Raw genomic sequence first — 12,086 nt, 5'->3', positions numbered from 1 at the left:
CCCGTGGAGGCTGGAGGAGGTCGAGGGTAGCCCGTGGAGGCTGGAGGAGGTCAACGGTCGAGATGAACAGTATCCCGTGGAGTCCCGTTTTGCGGTATGCCACACCCCTCCCGATGAACAGGACCCCCGTTTCGATCATAGGAAGTCTGTTTTGTCCGTTTTGCGATACGCCACACCCCTCCCAATCAACAGGACCCCCGTTTCGACCGTAGGAGGTTCGTTTCCTCTGTTTTGCGGTACGCCACACCCCTCCCAATCAACAGGACCCCTGTTTCGACCGTATGAGGTCCGTTTCCTCCGTTTTGCGGTACGCCAGACCCCTCCCGATCAACAGGACCCCGTTCCGAATGTAGGAGGTCTGTTTCCTCCGTTCTGCGGTACGCCAGGCCTCGTTTCCATCGCCTATTCCGTCCAAGCCCTCCGATGAACACGACCACGCATTCCGTTCCGACCCAGCCAGTTGGCTCCCATGCGTTCTGTTGCCTCCCGATGAACACGACGCATTCTGTTGCCTCCCCATGAACATGACACATTCCGTTGCCTCCCCATGAACACGATGCATTCCGTTGCCTCCCCATGAACATGAGCCCTCGCCGTACGTATGCGCGAGTAGGCGTTCAAGACCCCGCCCGTACGTACACATATGTGGTCGTATTTTCTTTCTTGCACCCTGGCCACTGTACGTACGTGTACATGCTACGTGCGCGCCTCTACTACGACACGTACGCGCCTCTACTACGACACGTGCGCGCCTCTCAATCGACCAGTATATATGTACGTACACGTTCACGACCAGAATGACAACGCTACGTACGCTTCGACCAGGTGGGTCCCGACTGTCAGGCACTTCCTTGCCTGCGGAGATGTACCTGGTGGGTCCCAGCAGTCAGGGGGGCGAATCGTTTTGGTTTTTTTTTTGCTCGGACGCACTTCCTTGTGTGCGAAGATGTAGCTGGTGGGTCCCAGCAGTCAGGGGGGAAACGTTTTTTCATGAAATACGGTGGCCCGTCTGGTGGGTCCCTGCTATCAGGTGGAGGAATAATTATTTTGCGCGTAATAAGGAGGCACTTCCTCGCGGCCGTCGTGGACCCAGCTGTCAGCCTCTCCACGCACAGTACTCTTCCGATGGAAGTCGGTCGTTGACCACATTGACCACGCCGCGCCGAGATCACCATGATGGTGGACGATGGCGAGGCCTAGGAAGGGGACGACGTGGAGCCGGGGAAGACGCAGCAGTGGATGCCCACGTGAAGAGGAGTACGAGGGTTCACTATTTCGGCTGCGGTGTGAGGCTGTCGTCGCCACGGAATAACAAGGGGTGTGGGTGAGTAGAGGGATGGCCTGGCCAGCGGTGGGAATAGTAGGGGCGGTGAGGCCTCCGCGGCATCACAGCCGGCCACAGGAGGTAGGTGCATGCGGCACGACCGGCGCTGCTTTGGGCGGCTGGAGCACGAAGACCAGATGTTGAAGAAGCACTACGGCCGTTGGATGGACATCGTACGGTCACTGGAGCTAGAATCGTTCATATTGACTAAGTTGACAAAGCCCTCCATCCCCGTAAACTTAGTAGGCCCACAAGTCAGCCCCCACCAAGGTGAGTCCCAGCTAGCAGGGGAAGTATTCATTTTTTTGTGCGTAATAAGGAGGCATTTCCGGTGGGTCCGAGCTGACAGTGGGGGGAACGTTTTTTTCGCGAAATACAGAGACCCTTCTGGTGGGTCCCAGCTATCAGGTGGAGGAATCATTATTTTGCACGTAATAAGGAGGCATTTTCTTGTGTGGACCCCTACTGTCAGCCTTTTCCGATGGTTGTTGTTTGTTGACCATGTTGACCTCGCCGCGCCGAGAGCACAAACGCGGTGGACGAGGGCGAGGCCCAGGAAGAGAACCACCCGGAGCCGGCGAAGCCACCGCAGTGGATGACCACGCTGAGGGGAGAACGAGCGCTGACTGATCGGCTGCGGGGTGAGGCTGATGTCGCCGGAAAATAACAGGATGTGTGGGTGGTTAGAGGGATGGCCTGGCGGTAGCACAACTAGCCACGGGAGGAGGGAGCAGGCAGTCCCGCCGGTGCTGGTTGGGCGGCTAGAGCGGGAAGGTCAGAGATTGAAGAAGCACAGCGGTCGTTGGATGGACATCCAACAACCACTTTTATGTGTTGACTAAGTTGACAAAGCCTTGCGTACGCGTCAAAAAAATTAGGACAGCGTCATCGTCAACCTAGTAGGCCCAGAAGTCAGCCTCCAAATCTGTGGAAAATAGCATACAACCCATTAGCCATTATTTTTAATAATTTACATCCCATTTGCTAATTCTTAAGGATATTTGAAGCCCATATTCTTTTTATTAGCATTACAGACCATATATTCTGGGCACTGCTAAAAAATTCAACAAAATTTTGCATATTTCAGTGGGGTCTGAACTCTTTTAATCACGAAATTTCGAGTCACATTAAAAATAATTTTCAAAAAATTATATCAAAATAAAATTCAAAAACCAATTCTCCGCAAAAAAATGAATGAAATTTAGAATCTTAACTAGCAAGATGCCCGTTCGTTGCACGGAACATGAAGATGCATTTGTATGAGTAGTTTATCTTGTGGGAGAAAAGATGATATTTTAATATAATTGCCAATTGGCTTTGGTTTTTATAAGAGTAGAGAGTAGAGAAATCCTGAAAAAATGATATTTTAATACAATTGCCGGTTGGCTTTGGTTTAAAAATTTACAGCCCATTTCTTACAACTTATAGCCCGTTTTCTGGGGAAGCCCATTTCTTACTACTTACATCCCTCCTCGTCTTGAAAGATTTGCAGCCCAGCAGGGCTGAGAAAAGCAAGTAGGCCTCGGTTTTGGTATTCTACAAAAAAAGAACTGGGCTAGCCAATTTCAGAAAGAAAAAATATATCAACTGGGCTCGTCGTGTGCTTAATAAAAGCGTAAGCGTGGGCTAGACGGGCCACAGCCCCCGCACAGTGCGCAGTTGAGCTCTGTCTCTGAAACTGAAAAACAACTGGGCGAGCTGCTGGGTCCCTGGTGTTATCCGCTCGTTGTGTAATTTTCTCGTTTATTGACTACCATTGACAATGGCGTGGAACCTAGTTGTCAAACAATTAGGAGGAAGTATTTTTTGGATTGTAATAACGAGGCACCTGCTTGCGAAATGCAATGACCCTGGTGGGTCCCTACTGTCAGCCTCTCCACGTACAGTCATCTCCTGATTCCTCTTGGTTGTTGACCATGTTGACGACACCAGACGGCGGCGGGCACAGCGAGCTAACCAAGGTGGAGAACAACGGCAAGGCCTTGGATGGGAACGAACAGCAGCCATGGAAGATGCGGCAGTGTAGTGGCAGGTGGAGGGGAGTACGAGGGCAACAACATGCAAGTCAAGCATACAAATGGTACAAAAAGCCCAAGGATTAATTGTTCATCAAATTTTTAGACAAAACCCAGATTGAACATGACAGTAACATCTAAACCAACCACTCTTTTTTGCAGTCACAAATAAATGAATCGGTCTGATCCATAAAATCAACATCCTGTGCAAAAATATTTATTTCAGGATGTCTACAACTTATTGTAAATAGAAGCCGAGCACATTTAGAAGCCCATTTGTCCACCTGAAACTTCTTTTTTTGCTGTTCAACATGTTCATCCATGAGAAATCTCTTGCTGTAAAAATTAAGCCTCATGGACAATAGTAACCTCGCGTTCAACATGAAGAATGTGACAAAGCTTTTGTTTGCCTGGTTGGATGCATATCGTCCCATCGTTATTGTCCTCAAACGAATGTCATGGGAACTGAGAAAATCCTTGTGCTTATTACGCCAACGATTGGTTATATGTTTTTCTCCATGTGGTTCTGCCTAAGTAGACATGAAGATTGAAAATAGTTAAGGTCTGAAAAAAGAGTATGTCGAAAGAACGACAGCTGAATAGTTAATTCTAGTACAATATATATGGGCTTTCAATGTGCATGAAATCATCACCTCTATGTATAAATTCTCCAGAGATCGAAAGCATCGCATCAAGCCAATAATTATGTACAGATCAAAACTATACATTCTGATATATATGATCTTGACAGAATCCAGCAGCATTGATAGGCTATCAATGGATGAACTCTTCATTGAGCATATAACATAATATTAGTACCCAAAGTTTACTCCAAGATGATGTAAAACTTATGCGCACAAATGAAAGATGCAGCATATGATTACAAATGTGTAGATGATAATATACAGTATCTGAAAAAGTGAGGAGCCAAACACCAACTCCTTGTGATTTTTAAATGGGTCACGAATTACACCCAAGGTCTCCAGTTTGGGCGCAGAGACAACAGTTATTTCTGAAGGTGTATAACAATCATGAAGGAGCAACCTTTCAAGTGAAGGGGCATCTTCGATGATCAGCTATTGTCCTTTAAAAAAAATTCCAATGCTTTTAAGGTGAGGCAACTTTATTTGGAGACAACTGATACCGATTTCTATTCCAAAAACAATCTGCAAGTGCTCCGGGGCAGGGCAACTGGAGTGGATGATGTTGTGCAGTGAGGCCTCCGACAGATAAATCACCACAAGCAAAAGGTTTTTTAGCAGTGGAGTCGAAGCATTTGTACCAGATCGTCTGGTAGATGGCACCGGGTGAAGGTGGCAGTGTGGAGAGAGGAGGAAAACCGCGAGATGGACAACGGTGGTGTGGGCACGAATTCTTGGTATGTTCGTGGTATGAAACTTTCATGGTAATTGTAGAACTCAAACTGCTGGAGTTTTCCGAATTCAGGGGATGTCAGCCAAGCGTCCACCTTGCCGGGTATGGACAGCAGGTAGCTTGTCGGGATGCAGAGGCATTGAACGGGGCCCTACTGGTGAGAAGAGACGATGGCTCTGATGAGATCAAATTCAGGAAGGACAGATATCTGACGACAGTCGAGATTGAGGGGCGCGGTGCGCCATAGAGGGCGCCACCGAGTTGAGAGGACTTGTGTGCGGCAGCAATCCTTGGTGGGGAGAAGCAAGATGATCTCCTCAAGGATGACGCCCAGGAGATCGCTGATGCGGTCCACCGGAGATTCTACCGGTTCCTCAGATCCGGGTGGGGGGGGGGGCTCGCTGCTTCTCCCCACGCTACCGGGTGCGGGATCTACAATCGGTGTCGCCGCTAGCGGGAGCTTCATCTTCTTGGCGCTGGGGCCAGCCGACTCCATTTGCCTTGTGGGCGTCGCGCCGAGCTCATGGGTTTGAGCAGAGTAGCCAGAGACGAGCCTAGTGGCAGTGCGAGTGGGGAAGAAGGAGGGCTGGGGATTTCTGTAGGAGTGGAAGAAGAGGAGCAGGCGTTTTTCCGTATGAGTGAGGAAGAAGGTGAGCGGGGTTTTCTGGACGAGTGAGGAAGATTGGGGAGCAGGGGGAACTGGGTGGGGAGACGGAAGCGGGAGAGCGAGTTGTTCGTGTTTATAAGGCCCGCTGCACTAACTACTCGCTTTTTCCCAAGAACCGCTCTCTTCTTTTGCATTGCTGCATTGGAGCTGGCGCGTGGGCTTGGCTGACTGGCCATGCATGCAGGATGCATGTGCCCACCGGCCACTGCATGCGCCTGGTTTGTTACTAGGCCTATTTAAGAGGGTGGTTATGGAGTAAATTAAGGAGATTTATTTTCTATGTGTGCATCCACCAAATAGAGGATTCGGTACTGGATGCAGACACTCACATTAAACTAACATTCAGAAGAACAAAAGTTCAGCATGTCTATGCATCTCAATGATTCACCATACTATAACCAATATACAAAGCTGTGAGAAGGTGTGGAAATAAAGAAAATCAGTCGATGCTTCTCTGAGCAAAGGGCCTCCCTACGCACGCATTAATTTCCTGGGCATGCTTGTTTCTTCTCAATGTTGCAAGCACTTTGAGCATGTTGGCAACTCCACAGCTAGCTAGCTGCCTCATCTTGCAATTGATGCTGACACATTTGCAGCAAACACATGAGGCAATAGAGATGACTCAACATGGGTCCATATTGTGCAGTTCCCCTGATATCATATTCATTGTCCTGAATATGAAAAGATAGGAAAACAGTAGCACATATCAATAGCTCGGCATGACAAAACATGATCATCTGGACGAAGGGGATACTGACCTGCCTGAGAAAGATTACATATAATTTCATAAGTCCTTGGTTGATTTCCACCTTCGGCTGCACTGCTTGTTTGCTCCTCCACACATGACAGGATCGTTCCGCACTGCATTCAGCAAGTCAATGTACGAATAAGCTAATTTCATCTGGCGGTGGTCATTGTACCTAGTTAAGAATGTAGGAATACCTGGAGCACCATGAGGTTAGTTGACAGCAGGTAGATGCAGCCATATAAATTTTGTGCAGTGCTACCAAAATTGGGGTTTGTATCACTTCCCGTTATAAGAATTCTTCTTGAAGTTGGTAGAATGTGACGGCTTGTTCTTTGCATCAAACTTGCCTTTCCCCTGAGATTTGTTCTTGTTGTTTTGGGGCTGGTTGGGCTGGAAGTTCTTCTCATGTACCATGTGGGCACTAGAAGCTCCCTCAGCGACCTGAGCACGTGTGTCTTTTGCTCTCGCCTTCTCCTCAAAATCAAGAGTGCTAATGAGATCCGAAACAGAAAACTCATGTCTCTTGTTTTTCAGAGAAGTAGCAAAATCGTTCCACGAAGGTGGAAGCTTGGCAATGATGGTCCCAGCAACAAATTTGTCCGACAACACACACTTAAAGTACTCAAGTTCCTTAGAGAGTGATTGTATCTCATGAGTCTGCTGAACAACAGAGCGCTCATCAGTCATCTTGTAGTCGCAGAATTGCTCCATGACGTACAACTCGTTGCCAGCACCCGAGGGCCCAAACGTGGCCTCGAGCGCAGCCCACATGTATTTGCTGCTGTCAAACGACATATATGAATCCACAATGGAATCATCAAGAACACTCAGCAGGGCGGCTTTGAAGAGGGTATCCATGTTCTGAAAAGCTTCCTGCTGTGTAGGATTAAGATCGCCCTCAGGCTTACCCTTAGTGGCGTCATAGCAGTACATGATCTGAAACCGATATACTGCTCTTGTGCGCCACCTTTATATTGCAACCCCTTAAAAGTAGGCGGCTTCAAAAGCGCAGCAAAACCACTCAGAATAAATTGTATGTAATCAGGTTTTTGGATTGGATTGTTGAATATATGAGCAATTTAGTATGAGATTTAATCCGAATCAGCAGTAAATAGATCATGACGACAATTGCAAACATCCAAGTAATGATGTGGACTAAACCAGGAGGACAGAATCACATACTGTACAGCGGGAGCAGAACCGATGTGGTTGATGTTGTCACTCATGTCGTTGATGAAGAGGTTACCGAGGTCGGGGAAGAAGGCTGTCGTTGAGGAAGTCGTCACTAGCAGCAGTCACAGGATTGTGCTCCCCAAAAACCTAATCGCCCCTCTCCTGTACAGGATCACGAAAGGCGGGGTTCGGAGGACTGTTGTCCCTTCTCGCCGTGCACGCCAGAAGGAGGGCTGGAGAAGAATTGCGTGGCGGCGCTAAGATCTGGAACGGTGCGAAACCATATGATACAGCGGCGGCTAGGGTAGAGCATGTCTGGTCGGTCGTGCGAGTATAATAGTAGGCCTTTGGCCACCAAACCCCACGTCCAAGCCAATAATAGCTCCAAAAAAAGTCAATAATAGCCCCACCAAGGTTTGCCTCAAAAAAATCAGAGTAATTAAGGCGTCCGTTAGTCCCTTTAGTATAAATACAATATCATTAATAATGGCCCCACCTTTTGTCTCACAAATTATGTTGGAGTACAACCGGCTACACGTTTACAATCCGCTTCTCTTCTCTCTGCTCTTGTCTCTCCTTCAACTAAGCACAAATACTATATTTAAATCCTTATAGCCTGCTTATGTCATCTAATTGTAGTACTTGCTCTAAAGTTACTATCCATTGTGTAGTCTGAAATGCCGGGCGTGCAGCGGGCGGTGCCCTCGGTCGGCGCGCCGCTTCAACGACGGAAGCAGTGGGAGGTCGTGTCGCCCTGACTTGCCATCAATGTGGAGTGGTGGGCTCAGCTGGCACCGGGCGGGAAGCGCGCGCGGGAGGGGGGAGGGTTTTTTGTTGGGCCAACAAGGTGAGAAGCCAACTTGGGATCGGTTCGGACGGGGAAATATCATGGAGAGAATTCCTTATTTGGCCCTTTCTTAAATTTTGCTTCCTTTTTTGGCCCTAAAAAATATCATTTCCCCTTTTTGACACACAATTTCTATTTTGTTCCCTTCATGACACTTCCGTCAATTTTGGCACATAACAGTGTTAAGTCTAACATGAAAAGACCATTCTACCCCTGATATATTATGTGACTAAAATATGTTTTGTCTTTTGACTACATGACTAGTGAAACCAAATCTACTATTTCAGTATCACGTAACAGATTTGAGCTCACCAGATTCCCGCAAAAAAAAGATTTGAGCTCACCGGACATCTCATGCGCACTCGTTTTACTAGTTGATGTATAGTAATTCCGTTGCATTCGGTTTACCACTTGCGAAGCCAGCCGAAATGAGACAGGTTAAGAGTGACCGTGTAGTTTAAATAAAAAGGGAAGCTGTAACAAGCACTGATTAGTGTACGTACGACCCTGCAATTGGTGTGTTGGTGCGTATCTGTCCGGCACCGACGAACAAGTAGATATTGTTGGCGTTCTGCGCAACAAGCGGGGGCGTGGTGTTGCCGGAGCTCGGAGGTGAGTGCTTGGTTGGCGACGACGCCCTTGGTCAGGAGGGCCCAGAAGTAGCCAGCTGCTAAGCCTGCTACGTAGGCATAAAATATGATGTGGCACCAATAAACTAAGCACCAATGCATTGAAGACTTGAGTTACTAAGCCATTTAATGCACTTAGCACCTCATCTAAAGAGCATTAGTAGTATAAGCCAGTGCCATGTCATCTACAGCCCATCTTATAGTCAACATGTACAATAGTAGATCAAAAGAGTGTACTACTACTTTTTTATTCTATGGCCCACCTTTGATTCTCACAAAGTGCCTAGGAGCACGTGCTAGAGCTGGCTCTTCACGAAGAGCCCGCTTACCTTCTCTCTCCTCTTCTCTTTCCTCCAACTAAGCAGAAATATACTAGTTTATTCCTTATAGCCCGCTGACTCAGCTCTATTATACTTGCTCTAAGCACATCTAAGCACTTACTAGCACCCCCTTGACCATGGACCTTGATGGTATACGTCACCTTGTGTCTCATAATTTTCCTCGTCATCATCTGAGTCCTAGAAGATCTCACCCACATCATCATTAGCATGCAGCCGCCTTGATAGACAACGTGCGCAGAAGGAGTAGAGGCGACTGGGGACGCACCACCACCACGTCGTGGGAACTCCATATGTGCTCATGTGCGTGCAGCATGCGTGTTTTTCCATCGGTGCTAGCTCTAAGGCCGAGGCTGCGGTCGTCTTCCTCTACGACTAGTAGTTGAGCAACGATGGCAAAGAGGTGCTGCAAGAGATGCGTATGCGCCGTTGCGTGCGAGCTTCGCCGTAGCATGACGAACCGGACGTCGCTGGGGATGGCGCACGCCTCCATGCAGCCGAGTGTGTGCGCATGCATGTGTTATTCACGTGCATTCTGCAGTCGAGCGTGTGTGCATGCATGTCTTGTGTACATGCGTTGTGTGCTTCATGTTGTGCGCATCTATGCATGAGTTGGATCGGATGGAGTTAGTGCGTTGGCTTGTGTACATGAGTGGCTGCATGCGTCCTGTACATGTGTGGCTTGTTGCGTGGTTATCAATAATTCAATATAAACTACTCCCTCCGTTCCTAAATATAAGTCTTTCTAGCCATTTCAAATAGACTACAACATATGGATGTATGTAGACATATTTTAGAGTGTAGATTCACTCATGTTGTTTCGTATGTAGTCCCTTATTGAAATATATAAATAGACTTATATTTGGGAATGGAGGGAGTATAAAACATCTTCAACTTAGCATCCTGATGTACCGTTTCTAGTGGTTAGCGAAAAGTTCATGTTCTTTTATTTGTTTATAGGTGGGAAGGCGGCAAAAAAACAGGGGGAAACGTGCAAGGTTCCTTGCAGACGCTCCACCGCGAGGTTCCTTGCTCCTCCTTGGTCATCGGGAATCTATGCTCTTCAAATCTTTTCTTTTATGTGAGCTTTGTTCATCCTTTTCCCAACACGCGAGACATCTAGCATCAAGGTGCATGTGTCATGCAAGAAAATGGAGATAATCAGATAAGCACTGCGTAAGTGAGTCGTGCGGGGGGGAAAGCGGGGGAAACCCTTTTTCGTAAGTGAGTCGTGCACTTCGATGGCACCTATGCAATATTTTTTCTCCTCAATGGCACGTGAATAGTGCACGTACTCAACGATAGAGCACGGGATGGTAGCAATGACATGGTCAGCCCTTTTTTGGAGAGAGTACGTACTACTAGTAAATAACTTTGATGTCTCCCGTCAACTCGCAGAATAGCGAGAAGCTTGATTACGCCTTCTCCCTCGCCAATGCGTGCGCAGTGGCTCGCAACATGAGGAGAAACTTTTGCTTACAAGCAGTGGACGTGCAGCAGTTCATTTGGTGTCAGATTGCCAGAAGCACTACTGTAGAACCATCGACTTCCGGAAGAGGCGAAGAGCCAAGCGCAAGGTCACCTACTAACGTTAGGCTAGGCATAGTGGGAGTAACATAAGTAGGGGTACCTCCTTTTTTTTATTCTAGAAACAACTGAGGGAGTCCTGGATTAGGGGGTATCCGGACAGCCGGACTATATACTTTGGCCGGACTGTTGGGCCGTGAAGATACAAGACTCAAGACTTCGTCCCGTGTCCGGATGGGACTCTCCTTTGCGTGGAAGACAAGCTTAGCGATCCGGATATTAGATCTCCTTCTTTGTAACCGACTCTGTGTAAACCCTAGCCCTCTCCGGTGTCTATATAAACCAGAGGGTTTTAGTCCTTAGGGACACAATCATAATCATCATAGGCTAGCTTCTAGGGTTTAGCCTCTACGATCTCGTGGTAGATCAACTCTTGTAATACTCATATCATCAAGATCAATCAAGAAGGAAGTAGGGTTTTACCTCCATCGAAAGGGCCCAAACCTGGGTAAAACATTGTGTCCCTTGCCTCCTGTTACCATTAGCCTTAGACGCACAGATCGGGACCCCCTACCTGAGATCCGCCGGTTTTGACACCGACATTGGTGCTTTCATTGAGAGTTCCTCTGTGTCGTCGCTTCAAGGCTCAATGGCTCCTTCAATCATCAACAAAAATACGGTCCAGGGTGAGACTTTTCTCCCCAGACAGATCTTCGTGTTCGGCGGCTTCGCACTATGGGCCAATTCGCTTGGCCATCTGGAGCAGATCGACAGCTACACCCCTGGGCATCAGGTCAAGTTCGGAAACTTGAACTACACGACCGATATCTGCGGAGACTTGATCTTCGACGGATTCGGGCCTATGCCAGGAGCGTCGAACAGTCACGACGAGCACGGCTTAGACCTGCTATCTGACAATACTCGGGATATCGCACCTGCAGGGGCTCCGGACCTAAATCCAGGGCAGATCGCGTCATCCGAGGACGGGTGGATGGACCCCGCCCCGGAGGCCGCACACTCATCGGCGGTAGAGCCGAGCACCGGCTTCACCCCCAAGGAAGCCTGTGACACCGGACCCCCGGACTCGTGTCCGGTTGTAGGTTCCAGTCCGCGCACCCCCGAGCCCGCCGAATCTGGTTGGGCTCCGGTAATGGAGTTCACCGTTACAGATATCTTCCAGCACTCGCCCTTTGGCGACATGCTGAACTCGGTAAAGTCTCTCTCTTTGTCAGGAGACTCTTGGCCGAACTATGTCTGACTCGAGTGGGAAGCGGGCAACAAGGGAATTCATTGCCCACCCACCACCCACTTCATTGCCACGGTCGATTATTTGACCGACGTGCTTGATTTCGACTCTGAAGACATCGACAGTGTGGACGATGATGTAGGAGAAGAACAGGAACCACCACCCACGGGGCGGTGAACAGCCACCTCCTCATATGAT

Source organism: Triticum dicoccoides, chromosome 4B (genome assembly GCF_002162155.2).
Source record: "Triticum dicoccoides isolate Atlit2015 ecotype Zavitan chromosome 4B, WEW_v2.0, whole genome shotgun sequence".
Lineage (NCBI taxonomy): Eukaryota > Viridiplantae > Streptophyta > Magnoliopsida > Poales > Poaceae > Triticum > Triticum dicoccoides.
Note: the sequence above shows the minus strand (reverse complement) of the source record.